This window comes from Pinus tabuliformis, chromosome 4_1 (assembly GCF_031772625.1).
Source record: "Pinus tabuliformis cultivar Carrire ecotype Pingquan chromosome 4_1, CPIR1, whole genome shotgun sequence".
Taxonomy (NCBI): domain Eukaryota; kingdom Viridiplantae; phylum Streptophyta; class Pinopsida; order Pinales; family Pinaceae; genus Pinus; species Pinus tabuliformis.
The window spans coordinates 495,630,666-495,646,004 of NC_142303.1; positions in this window are offsets into that span (position 1 = coordinate 495,630,666).

A 15,339-nucleotide genomic window follows, 5' to 3' on the forward strand; every position below is an offset into this window, starting at 1 on the left:
CTATCCCCGTATCCCTAAGGACCACTTTTCTCATTATCCCTAATCAATAATCATCCCATTACCCCTAATCCCTACACTATTACCATTCCTTTGTTCATTGAAGGCCTTTGGTGGTGGTTAATTTTAATAAGTGCTAAGTTTTGATTTCATAAAGATTGAATTGTATTTTTTTTTAAATACTGCAAAGTTTTGTTTTTCATAATATGGAAAACTCCCTCTCTAGTGCAAAATTGTGTTCTTGCACTGATTTGTTTTCAATTGATCTGAGGCTATGAGTTTCTAAGTGGTATTTTGATAGTGCGTGATTTTGGTTGGGTTAAGTCATACTTGTTTATTTCCATCTATGGAGGATTGTAACAAGTGGTGTTGTGGCACCTGTTAGGATAGAACCATGATCGATGAGAAATATAGAATGGATTCTTGAATACAATGCTAGTCCACTGATTTTATAGATTTTTTGGTGTCTTCCTTTCATCTATAATTTTGATGGATTTGGTTAAGAAATTGTTAGGGCTTTTTTCAAAAAAATTGATGGAAAAGGGGCCACAATTGGCACTCTCGTGATGAGGGTTTCTGAGAAGACAATCTCTGAAGCAACAAGACTCCCATGTGAGGGAAAAGAGTGGTTCAAGAATGCAAAGGTCAAACAAGGTACATGGAAACATTTTATCACAGACCTGTATTACAAGGCCGTCAATAAATAAGGAGTGCCTAGGAATTTCATCTTTTTCAGATAGAAAAACCTTCTCTATGTATTGCAAAGGTGTTTGATTCCTCTACCATATTGAGCTTCTCTTGCATTTTGAGTGAGTCGAGCTTATAAATTTTCCACATTTCCTTTTGAATAGTTGAAACAAAATATATAGGGTGTTCAAAAAATCTTTGCTATGTGAGTAGGGTATAAGTTGTATAATTATGGTCTCATTAAAATATTAGTTTCTGAAGAACTGAATAATATGGCTTGAACTGGAATGATTTCCTTTCATCTCTTGAATCAGGAAACCCTAAATGAATCATTAACCTTCAAGAGAAACAAGATAAGGGTTTCATAGTAAAATTCATAGTTTCTTGTTCAACGTATTGCCAGGATAGAAAAGTTAGTGCAAAGAAAGAACCAGGGTCTCCCAAGTCAAATAAAAAAGGAGTGAAGGAGGACATGTAATCGAAGGTATCAACACCAATTCTGACCCATAAAATTACTAGAGGGATGTTGAAAACATAGTGTTTCTGTTCTTCTACAAGGACCTCTTCACCATCCATGGATCCAAAAATCACTTTACCGAACAATGAACTCAATTTAGAGTAGGCACTAGATATGAATGGTGAAGTCCATATGTCAACAAAAGCACAAAATATTGTTAGTAAAAACCTTACACAAGAAGTTCTATGATAGAAAAATAAAAATATATAATGAGTGACAAAGGGTCTATTCCATGGGTGCTTCACTCAATGAACCTTTGACATATCACATGTGTTTGCGGCATACTAAAAAATACCCTTAATCTGACTACACATTGGAAAGTACCAGTAAATTTCACATTATTTAACTCCCTTCCAATATGAACCAAATACACATTCCCAATTTAAAAAAACCCTACTTTCACTACATATTGTAGGTATCCATTTTTTCACTGACATTTTTTATACCCCTTTATATGTTTTCATTAAATTTGAGCTCTATTATGTATTCCTACCAATATCAAACCCCTCTACCCCCTATGATATGCTCAATATATTATGCCATTTTTTCCTCAATATATATCGCAGAACATGAACGCATGTGATATGGAATTTATTCCATAAGGAAACCCCCATGGTTTGTTCTTAGGAAGTAGTTCATATCTAAGAATGGAATGTTTCAGTCAATTGTTTGACATGGAAGACCCTAGTGCTAGTCAAATGGGTGAATTTTCTAAAGGTCATGGAGATTCAATTCCAATTTAATTTCTAATGGAAAGAGCCATTCATGAGAGAAATATTAAAGCCCTAGAAGAAAAACTAAAGAAGATCAAAGTTCTAGATGTTTTTCTGAAGTCTCAAAATTCCAACTTCAGAAACGAGAATGAAGAACTCTTGTAAGAAGTGGAAGAATTGCAAGAAAAGAGTAAGAGGTGGAGAATTTTCTCTACCTATTTAAAGATCAAGTACGAGATACTTAAATGAAAACAAAAGGAGGTCCATGTGCAAATATTAATATCCATATTAAAAATTGATAGAGAAGGAACTTCAAGTTTTGTATTTTTCCAATGGAGTGAAAGCATACCCCAGTTTGTGTGAGGACACACAAAATAGTTGGGTTGGGGGAGATGTCGGGACCATAAAATGCTCTATTGTTTCCTACATGATTCCCCCTTTCTCCTATGTTTTACCTACTTTTGGACCTTTACCTATCATTTCCATAGTGTTTTTGAGGTGATATCGAGAAATTGACCTCAATTTTCATATTATTTAAAATTTTATAGGAAAATAAATATTTTTCATCAAATGCCTTAATTTGTAAGACTTTTCTATGGTTTATGATCTTTAACAAGTCACTAAACCAAGGTTTGTGTAGTTATTGTACTCATTATAGAGATCCTGCAATATAGGAATGGACGTGTACGGAGTTTTGATCATTGAAACCTACCATGAGGGCTAGTGGTTAATTAGTTGGTATATATTTTTCAAATACCTTTTCAAGTCAAGCTCAAGTTAAAGCACACCTATTTCAACCACTTTCAATTTCAAGTAAAAGATGGAGGAGTTACGTACTGATGTTCCTCACAAACCAGATCTTGATTTCCTTATTTGGACTATAGCTACACCAAACCTCCATCTGTGGTAGACTGTTGGGTTTCTTTATCTATTTTATTTTGTACTCAGTTGGCTTGTCTGACAACCAAATTTGTATTGTAAATATTTATATAAACCCAACTATTGCTTTGAGCCAAGCTAGTGAACCTGTGATGATGAGATGATGCTAGTTTAATGATAGGGTGTCACTCCTCTCATCAACTAGATTTGAGATCTTATCCTTTGATGTAAAAAATATTGATTTGATTCTAATCTAAGACTTCTAATGCCAATTTATTTCTCCATTTCTTGTGTATTTAATGATTATTTGTATCCTATTATATAATTTGCTTTTAGACGGTACGAGATGGTTGGTTAAGGCCCGACCAAACTAGCTTGACACATCTCTTGTAATATATTTCCCTATGTGGGATGTTGATATGGTCATTAGTGTGCATTTACTTACAGTATTGATGTGATGACTAGGTGGTTTGTTTACAAACTCATTTATGTTATGTGCGTGTAGCCATTACACTCCGCCTCTTGGATATTTGTACAGAACTTCAACTTATGATCATTTAGAATTTAGATATGGGAGAGTGAATTTATAAGTTTGATAGATATATTTGAAATAATTTCATATATCTGATTGTGTGAAAAAAAATCGTAAACAAACTTTGTTATGTACTCAAAGGTTATTTGTTTAACAACATTTTGATGTTGGTTTTCATCCTAGGGTTTCGGTCTTATCATAGATATAATATATTTTAATGGATTTCTAACATGGTAATATCATTAATCAATATTTCAATCTATAGCTCTTGAGTCAATAATGAGTTGAGAGCTGGAGATATCTCGAACCCTAAGCCCTCTGTTAAGTGAAAGAAGTAGAAGATATATGATTACTTAAAACCTTTACATACAAATAGTTATCCGGGTTATAAATGATGAAGTGATACCTTCAGAGATCATTGAAATAGTTAATAATCTTGTCTATATTTGACAAGTTTTGTGGCTCGATCTATACTCATTTTATTTGAAGCTTGTTAGCCATAAAAAACCAGTTATGATGAGATGGAAAATAATCTAGAACCACCATTTCGGTATAGTTGTAGACCCTATATTATCATTTGACTTATATTAGCACAAAACATAATTTAATTATTTAATTTGCATGGTTGTTTGATTTGTCAAGTTTATACATTTGATCACCAAGTTGATTTGGCTTATAGGACTTATATTCTTAATCATTTGGAGCAGGGATTTACATTTATGGTATGAACTTATAATGTTGATGAACAATGAATGCAAGAAGAACTATTAAGAAAAGAGACTTTTATTATTTTAGTTATATACCTGTAAACTTGTTTGAATAGCTGCTTAGAGGACATTGCTTTGCATTTATAGGGTTACAAAATACTCTACCTTTGGTTTATTCTTTACATATTCCCTGGTTTCCAATATTTATGTTTGATTGATATAGGTCATTTGTTGAAGTGCATTTACGGATTTGAGAAAGAATTAGGTCATAGTGAGATTGTTTATATTCACGCGCACAATGATTTCTCATACAATTGATGCATTTGATTGTGTTGATAGCACTAGAAGAAGATTCAAGCCATTTCTTGAATTTTTTTTTTCCACATAGGGTGGAGTGGAGATAGAAAGTATTGAAGAAACTTCAATAGACTTTGTATTTTGATTTAAGTATCTTATTTGGCATTATATGCAAATGGATTGTTTATGTTTTGCATGCTTGTGTTCTTTGGTTCATTAATATAGTATGTATGTTTTCTTTGGCAAGTGAGCTACGGATTTAATGATCACTTTGATAGTTGATTGGTAATTGGGCTTGTTTCTAATAAAATGCCAGAGTGTTTATAGGAGCTAGACCTATAGTTGGCAAGTGTTAATAGAAACCTCGGAGACTGGTAAAGAATATATTAGAAGCATGGATTCGATTCCAAGTTCCCGGAGTTTTTTTAGGCAATTTCCTTTGGTAAAACTTTAAGTCTACGAACTCTGGTTTGACAATTTATGTTGGGTAATTAGTCTTACGAATACTATAACCAACAACCCCTCCTATACTCATAACAACAATCATAATTATTATCTTAAGAACATTTATTTAAAAACTTAAAATAATTCAAATGCAATCTAAAATGTAGTTATTTCAACTAAAAATTATAAATAAATATATGCGTTCCTATGTAAATAATAATTTGCATAAACAAATAAATGAAGAAGCAAATACAACTCCATGTGAATGATGAATTGAATCACACAATATGAAATTAATTATGGAAATAGATATAAAGAATAAATATATATGACATGAATAAGTAATTGCAACCTTAAATTACATAACAAGAAAGTAAAGACAACTATCTAAGTTACACAACATTGTTCTATTGGAGTGGGACGTATCTCCGTAGAAAGGATATGTTGGTTGATTTAATTGTGATTTAAATTACTTAGCATTAAATTATCAATCCAGGTTTGTATACTTGTGAAGTACACTTTCACAATATATGCTACAAAAAAAACAATTTTAATTCTAAAAGAAGAATTCTAATAGCGAGAAATGAATGGTAAACCTATGCAAATGAATCAAAAGAATGCGATGAAGTCAAAAAAAAAGTCTTAATCTAAAAGGAAAGTAAATTTTAAAGACTGGAAATACAACGGAAATCTTTGAGATGAAATCTAGTGAAAGGACACACACATAATTGATTTAAGCAACGAAATGACTATCCTTGAATGCAGAAAAATCAAAGCAAATACTCTCATCTAACGAAAGAAAAGATAATTTATTCTAGGAAAGTAAAGAACTTTTAATCTAATGAAAGAATTTGAACTTAATCTAGGAAAGTATTGGAAAATTAATCTATCGAAACTGGTAAATCTATTCTATGAAATCATGTAAACTTAATCTATGAAAACAATTTGATTCTATGAAAGTGTGGAAACCTTTAATTTAGGAAAGAGAGTAAATATAGTCTATGAAAGCTTGTAAATTTAATCTATGAAGGCATTGAAGATTGTAACGTAATTTAGGAATTCAGTGTGTGTTAAAATCTTAGAGTTAATTCATAATTAAAACCATGATTTTCCTCTCAAGTTTTGTGCAAGAAAACTATTCTATGAAAGAATCTAATCAAATGAAATGAATATGCTTGATCTGCGAGAAACATAAATGGAATTAGAAACAAAGCATTTGATAAAAAGACTTGAAATAAGCATTGCAGAAAATAAACATAAAATAAACTAATCTATCTTGTAAAAATAAAACTTTAATATACACCTGATACACATTAGGTGGCGAGCCTAAAGGGCATGACAGGTGGAATGTTTAGAAAGCTATTTGGTCAGACATCATATCTCAACATAAAAGCGTAACTATATCAAAGGATTGTATTAACATAAATAGTATTCATAGAATTAGGCACAAGCATAACTTTAGCATTCCCAAACTTAACACACCTTATGAATGGAGAAGACACTCCTATTTATACAAAAACAAAGATAACTAATTGATAAATGTAGTTCCAAAAATCTCTCTTAGATCCACAAATATCTCATGTGGTTATAACCATGTGTTAATATCTAGCAACTAGCATCTCTTCATTTCTTCTCACCAATATCTCATAACCTCGATAGAAGACATTTAGGAAAACTTCCATAATTCTTCTCCATGAAATGTGATAGTTCAATGATCTCAAATATTCCACAATTTGAAGAGGAAATTCGAATTTGAGACTTATAGGGAAAATATGACTGCGCTGGAATCTTCAAATATGCCAACACATATCACAAAACTATCCATCTTTTATATATATGTGAATACATGTTATTTTTCTAATATTTAACCATAAATTCACTCAAAATACCAAAATAAATGTATTGGAGAATAATATGTCTAAACCCATATTTCATCATGAAGATGTTCTTAGTGCATGGCTGTGGAGTTGTGGAATATGATAAATACTAAAGGAAAATGAAATAAAAGCGAGTGAAATGAATGACATTTGGGCTCGACCCAACATGAGTGTTGATATTAATCTATATCAACACTTTATACATCTACAACATAAATTAATTAAATGAATTAATCTATAACATAGATTAATATACTACTAATCTATAATACAAATAATTTGATTATAATGACATATTATATAGATTATAAAAAAAATATTTAAACTAAAAGGATAACTCATAAAACATAATTTGTTTCATCAAAACTTTGACCTTTGCTCTAAATGTCATCTGAGTAGAATTAATAAGGGACTCTCTTTTATACATAAATATGTTTGGAGTTAAAATAATATATAATATATGTAAATCCATAATTTTTTCATGTCATTTGCTAAAAATTGGCAATTAATTAGTGAGTCGGACTTAATTACTATATCTTTAATAACAACTAAAACTAATTATGTATAAAAATTCCAAATTATTGTTAAAAACTCAAACTAGTCTTGTATGTGAATCCAAAAATTATTTTCATATTGAAAATGGTCAGTTATATTCCAAATCCATGGCATATCTTGTTGTTTGTGAAACAAGTTTTATGGAATTACATAACTGTCCCACTGATTTGCACAACTATGTGCCTAGTAGCAACATCAACATTAATTAGAATAAATGTAACAACTTTGGGGAATAGAATTGGGGTAGAAAAAATAATATAGTAGTATCAATGTAGCAACAACATTGGCGTAGCATCAATGCTGCATCGATGGTGTAGCATCATCAACATAGTAGAAAGAGTCTTACAACATCTGTGTAGTAATGTCATAGAGTTGCAATGAAGGTGTGGTGCACCAAAGGCATCCATGGTTCTGATGTTGTAGTAGAAGCTTATTGTTGTAATAAATAATAAAATGCAATTTTCTTAAAAAAGTATGATTTGGGTTATTTAGATACCTTTAGGATAGACTTATTTTGACATGATGATGTCTCATATAAAAACTCTCAAAGTACCCACATTGTATATTCTTTATTATAGGAGTAGAAACAAATGGTAATTATTTTTGCAACCACATTAATAGAGAAACCCATTTTTCAAAGATAAATGAAATATATGTTGTTCCCTAATATCTAACTATAATTCATACAAAATACAAAAGAAATTAAATGGAAAACACTTTGACTTTAAATCCCATACATAACTACCCATGGGGCTTTGGATTGATGGTGAATTGGTGCACTGTTAAGGCACTCCTTGTGATAGGTCACCGGTTCAAATCCCCCGTGGGTACTTAGGTTAGTCTTAACTAGAAAAAAAAAATCCCATACATAACCATTAAAACATACTAATATAGGGCCATATTTAAGTGAAAATGGATTAAAGTAGGGAAAAATGGTGTGAAAGGATGACATTTTTGCAACCCAACATATTCCTCGAAGGTAAATGTGTTATATTCCTCGATGCAATTTCGTACCTCTATATTAATCAAATTATAGGGATGCTTAATGTATAGCCTTCTTTGTTTTAAACATTTTTCTATTTTAGCCCCCTATCTGATATATTCAATTGTAGATCATTGTGATAGAAGTATTTGTGAAATTTGAGGTTTGAGGTTAAAATCCTCTAATTTACCACGTGGCCTATGCATGGGGGCACTTATCGGTACACTTAGAGTGTAGGAATTTACAGGGTAAGTTCCTCAGAAAGAATACCAAGAGGACACCGCTCACAACCAGATCTCAAATCAATACACCAGTATTTTTGACGTGGTTAAAACCCTCAGAGTGCAAGGAGGGAAACAGTCCACGGCCTGTCCCAACGTGGGTACAGACAATTTATTAATCAAAGAATGAAAATTTACATAAGCTTCTCTCATGCACGGATTACCCGAACAATGACCCTCCATGCGCTTTAAATAGAACTCATGGACCAATCGGGTGTCAAGCCACGGATCAAGTGTCGGTAATACCGAGGTGAGAGTGAACCGTCGGATCACTACATATCGTGACCGTCGGATTGTAAGTTACAAAATGTACAACGGTAAAGAAACACACTTTACCTAACTCTAACCTAACTCTATACTAGACCAAGTTGAACTTAACTATATCCTATGTGTCGGAATATCCTAACATCCCCCCTTAAGAACAACTTGGGATAGGATTGAAGGATTTACAAATATGACACAATAGGAGAAGGAAGGAGGCACTAGAGCCTATCCCCCCTTAGTGACAACTTCCTGAACTCCAAGCATATATCGAAGTTTAGTGAACTTCGCCTCTGTGAGAGCCTTTGTGAAGATGTCTGCAACCTGATCATCTGTTGGACAATATTGCACTTCAAGAACATGGTCATGAATGAGCTTTCTGATGAAGTGCATGTGTAGTTCAATGTGTTTGCTGCGCTGATGCTGGACTGGATCTTTGCATAGCTGAATGGCACTTTGATTATCACACCAAAGTGTGGTTGGATGCTGCTGCTCAAAGCCAAACTCTGATAGGATCTGACGAAGCCACAAGGCTTCCTTACTAGCTTCCACGGCACCACGATACTCTGCTTCTGCTGATGAAAGAGAAATGGCAGCCTGTTTCTTACAAGCCCATGTAATAGGTCCTGAACCAAGAGTGAAGACATAACCGGCAGTAGACTTCCGATCATCAAGGTCACCAGCCCAATCAGAATCAGTGAAACCAACTAACAGAGGAGCTGCTTTGGCACTGTAATGAATCCCAAACTGTACTGTACCTCGAACATAACGAAGTATTCTTTTAGCTGCTTTCCAATGACTTTCACGGGGGTTTTGCATAAAACGAGCAACAAGGCCAACAGCAAAGGAAAGATCAGGACGAGTATGGGTTAAATACAAGAGTTTTCCGACAAGTTGACGGTATAAGGTAGCATCAACTTCAGGAGAAGTACAAGAGACTGAAAGTTTGACTCCAGACTGAAAGGGAGAAGTGGCTGGCTTACAGTCTTCCATGTGAAAATGACGAAGAATATCACAAGCATACTTGGACTGGGAAAGGAAAATACCCTCTTGGGATTGCAAGACTTGAAGACCGAGAAAATAGTGTAAGTGTCCTAAGTCTGTCATTTCAAATTTCTTTTTAAGGCTGGACTTCACATGGTTTATAAGGTTGGGATCACTACCAGTAAGAATAAGATCATCAACATAAAGAACAAGGATGATGAGAGAGTTGCCCACTTTCTTGGTGTAGACAGTATTGTCAGAATGACACCTAGAAAAGCCAGATTCTAAAAGAAAGCTATCCATTTTGGCATACCAAGCTCGAGGAGCTTGCTTGAGGCCATAAAGGGATTTCTTAAGTCGACAAACGAGGCTGGAGTCTGTTTGTATGAAGCCAATGGGTTGTTCCATATAGATTTCTTCCTGCAAGTCACCATGCAAGAAGGCAGATTTAACATCCATTTGATGGACTTCCCATTTTAAAGAGGCAGCAAGGGAAAGAACAAGGCGGATAGAGTTCATTTTGGCAACTGGAGAGAAGGTTTCAGTGTAGTCAATGCCTTCAACCTGTGAAAAGCCCTTAGCAACTAGACGAGCTTTATGTTTATCAACTTTCCCATCTGGTCCATACTTGGTTCTGTAAACCCATTTGCATCTAACAAGTTTGCGTCCCTTTGGTAGAGGAACAAGATCCCATGTATCATTTGTCATCAATGAATGATATTCTTCATTCATAGCTGTTTCCCAATGTGGATGGCCTGAAGCTTCTGCAAAAGTGTCAGGATCATGATTTACTGGAGCTTGAGCCAGTAAAGAAGAGGCTCTTTCAAACTGAGAACGTGTACGTCGCTGATCTGTAGGATCACCGGCAAGATCACCTGCTGCATCCCGAGTAGCACGGACCCATCTTGGAAGTTGAGGATCCTGAGAAGGTGGGGAAGGATTATCATCCTCGCTTTCATCATCAGAAGAAGAAATGTTTTCAAAGATAGAAGAGATAGGAAGAGGTGGCACATCCGCCGGACTAGGCTCGCGGGCCGATTTATTTTCATCAAATTTTACATCTCTTCTAATGATAACATTTTTGGACTTAAATGGAATAAGTCTATAGCCTTTTACATCTTCAGAATATCCAACAAAAGTACATTTCTCACTCTTAGGTTCTAAGGCTTTATGCTTTTCATCTGGAATATGGGCCCATGCTTCACTTCCAAACACACGAAAGTGACTTACATCTGGTTTAATGGAACTCCAGGCTTCTTCTGGAGTGATATTCTCTAGAACCTTAGTAGGAGTGCGATTGATTATATAATTTGCACAATTAATTGCTTCGGCCCAAAAACTAAGACTGAGTCCTTTAGATTGCAGCATACAATTAGCCATTTCCTTTAAGGTGCGATTTTTCCGTTCAGCTACACCATTTTGTTGTGGAGTGTATGGAACAGTATGTTGCATTTGAATTCCATTTTTGGTGCAAAAGTTGATGAATGCATTTTTAACATATTCTCCACCATTATCAGTTCTTAGCTTAAGAATTTGATGTCCAGATTGTTTTTCAACGAATGCTTTGAAGGCCAAAAAGGTGGTAAATACTTCGCTCTTGAGTTTTAAGAAGTATACCCAAGTGCGTCTGGAGAAATCATCAATGAAAGTTAAGAAGTACTTGCAGCCAGAGAATGAAGCAACAGGAAGAGGACCACATAAATCACTGTGCACAAGCTGTAAAGGGGCTGAGGCGTGCCAAGAGGCACGTTTGTCAAAACTGTCCCGATGATGTTTTCCGAGTACACATCCGGAACAAACACCATCTTTGCAAGATACCATAGGAAGACCTGTCACCATGTTTTCTTTACATAGATGCTGAAGGGAGCGATAGTTTAAGTGACCATACCGCTCATGCCAAAGTTTGCTCACTTCATCATTATGAGCAACAAATACTGAGGGAAGATGGGATGACCCAAAGTTGTGAAACTTATACAACCTTTTGGAATCATCAGCAAGACCAGTAGCTAGAATCTGTTTAGGATCTTTTAGATCCTTGATTACAACATCATGAGGTGAAAATTCAACAATTTTACCTTCACCTGAATGAGTTATCTGATAGACAGATAGAAGGTTGCAGGATAAGTTTGGAACACATAATACATCATTGAACTGACCATTGTCTAGATGAACAGTTCCAGTCCCTACAACATTAAGAGATCTATCATCACCAACATATATATTTTTGGTGTTACAATCATTTAAAGAAGAAAACATGGCTTGGTTTTTGGCCATGTGACAAGAGGCTCCAGAATCAATGAGCCACTCATGAGAATGAGAAGAAGAAGAAGATACATTTAATGCATAACCAGACTGAGATGATTGACGATGACATGCAGAAAATGCCGTTCTGGAAGTTGAAGTTGAAGTAGGCTCCAGATGGATGTTATGTTTCTTCATTGCGGCTTCCAAGGCTTCCATCTTCTTAAAGCATTTAGATTCTAAGTGGCCATCTCGATTACAAAAGTTACAATGTCTGTCAGTCTTCTTCCATTTGTTTTTATTGGTCTTGTCATATTGCTGAAATGATCTTTCATCTTGAGGCTGAGTTGGTTTAGGACCATTCCTTTGAGGATAAGACTTCTTAGGATTCTTTGAATTTGGTTGCTGCTGGGCGGCTAACGCTTTCGAGGAAGAGTTTCCAAGATTAAGAAGACCAAGGTGTAAGAGTTTTTCTTGTTCTCTTATTAAGGAATCACAAAAGGAGTCAAAGGAAGGGGGCTTGTAGTCTTTGCCTTGACAAATGAAAGCTTCCCTGGTAGAATGGAAAGTGGAAACAAATACAGAGTAGGCTGGTCCCAACTTAGTAAGGATGGAATAAATAAGGTTACCATCTTCTTTCTTAACTTTAACACCTTCCAAGAGATATCTAAGGGTCTTGAATTTGGACAAGAAATCTTCAATGCAAGAAAAATTATTAGGATCCAAAGTAAGCAACTCATTCTCAAGTTGATGGGCTCTAATTTCATTTTTAATCCCAAAAACTTTAGCAAGTTTTTCTAATGCTTCATGAGGAGTTTCAATTTCTGCAATGTGGAATCTAAGATCAGGAGAAACAGACATTCCTATCAAACCACGTGCTTGATCTTGTCGATTTTCCCATTTTTCGGCCTTGTCTTCATCTTTGGGTTTCTTCTCTTGGTCTGTGGCTATTCTGAAGAGACCTTTACTTCTAAGTAAATCTCCCATGTAGGCTACCCATTGGAAGTAGTTAGTGCTGTCAAGAATGACTTGGCATGGACTTTCCATTTTTTGAAAAACAACTGAAGCTGAAGATGCTGAAAGTAAGTGGTCCAATGGATAGATCTCGAAAAAATAGGCGGTTTTAAAAAAAACGGCTCTGAAAAAGGCTTCCGGATGAAGAAGTTATGGCTTTTTGAAAAAAAATTGTTGACGTTGCCGGCAAAGTGCGCGAATGTGCGGGAATGAAAAAATCCGCCCCCACAAAATGGAGACTTGAACCCAAGACCTCTACTCTCTTAAAAGGTCTTTGAACCAATTGATCTATACAAAATATTTGAGAGAGAGAGAGAGAGAGAGAGAGAGAGAGGGGGGGGGGGGGGGGGGCCTCGATTTGCGTGCTTGCCTTGGGAAGACTCTTTTCCCTACAAAACACAAAACACAAAACCCAACACGAATATCCAAAAAAAAACGAACCTTACGGCTCGAAGTTAGCTTTAGCCAAAAAACTAGAAATTTAAAAAAAAAATCTCAAAGTTAGCTTTTAGCCGAAAAACTAAATATTTTTCTCAATGTTTCTGATTTTCCGAGATCACACTAAGGTGCAGGGAAAAGAGCATACGCATGAGAAAAATCCTTTCTTTCTGTTTCTGATTTGCCCAGATCGCACAGAGTCGCAGGGCAAAGAGCATACGCAGAAATGAAAGGTATAGATCCGGAAAAAAAAGGCTAAATAAACCGAAACCGAAATAAGCAGAGAGAAAATGACAGTAAACTGCAAAAAAAAAACACTGTATACCTCCCGATCTGAAAAATGACGCAGCTAGGGCTACCGGAAACCTTTTCGCGTGAAACGAAAGGGGTTCCTCACTGAAACAGATGCTCTGAACGCAACAGAGCAGTCCTCTCGGCCCGAAAGCAGTCAGAAACAGCAGATCTAGGAAACGACAGCCGCATGCAGTTCTACCGGCTTCAGATTTGGATCACCAACGGACGCGGCCCTCAAATAGCTCCGATACCATGTAGGAATTTACAGGGTAAGTTCCTCAGAAAGAATACCAAGAGGACACCGCTCACAACCAGATCTCAAATCAATACACCAGTATTTTTGACGTGGTTAAAACCCTCAGAGTGCAAGGAGGGAAACAGTCCACGGCCTGTCCCAACGTGGGTACAGACAATTTATTAATCAAAGAATGAAAATTTACATAAGCTTCTCTCATGCACGGATTACCCGAACAATGACCCTCCATGCGCTTTAAATAGAACTCATGGACCAATCGGGTGTCAAGCCACGGATCAAGTGTCGGTAATACCGAGGTGAGAGTGAACCGTCGGATCACTACATATCGTGACCGTCGGATTGTAAGTTACAAAATGTACAACGGTAAAGAAACACACTTTACCTAACTCTAACCTAACTCTATACTAGACCAAGTTGAACTTAACTATATCCTATGTGTCGGAATATCCTAACATAGAGGTTATGGTGGTAGCGGTCAAATTGGACCTTGTGTTAAGAAAGTATTAGCCTGAACCAATTGTACACTCTTCTATATAGAAAAAGGAAAAAACAAACACTTTTTTATTTTCCTTGAATAACATAGTTACCGATCAAACGACAAAATTACTGATCACCTGTTTTTTTGAGGTAGCAAAAAAATCACCTGATTTTGAAAAGTGGTTATTCAGAATACACATTCTTTTTAGCATATTTTTGGCACTTTAGATTTTCTTATCTATCAAGTATGAACATTTTCTTTTAATGTTACTAATTTTCATGCTGATTTTGAAAAGTGTTGATGCAACATCAACCCCTTTTTTTAGAGGATTTGATTTTCACACTTTAAATTTTCTAATGTATTAAGTGTGGATAATTTTTTTTTAAATGTTGGTGATTTTCATGCGTATTTTGAAAAGTGTTGATGGAAGATAAAACTCTTTTTTTTAACTTCCTATTTTTTACACTTTAAGTTTTCTAATGTATTAAGTGTGGATAATTTTTTTTAAATGTTGGTCATTTTTATGCGGATTTTGAAAAGAATCAACATTTTTTAAGGCGTATTTTTGACACTTTAAATTTTCTAATGTCTTGAGCATACAATTTTTTTTTTAAACTTGATTATTTAACAATTTTTCAAGTTTCCTTATTCCTCTTTTTGTTTTTCGTCATAAGATGTTTGTTTTTTAAATGTTTTCCGAACATGTGTTTTTTTACTTTCCAATGTTTTTTATAATGAATTTTTTTTGCAAAGTTTAAAAAAAATAATAACATTAATATTTTGAAGATAGGGTTCTTTATAAATTTATATATCGCTAATTAATATTGTAATGCACATGAAATAATTGTCAGTAAAAAACAATAATTCTAAACACTCGACAAAAAATACACATTTTGCATATACAT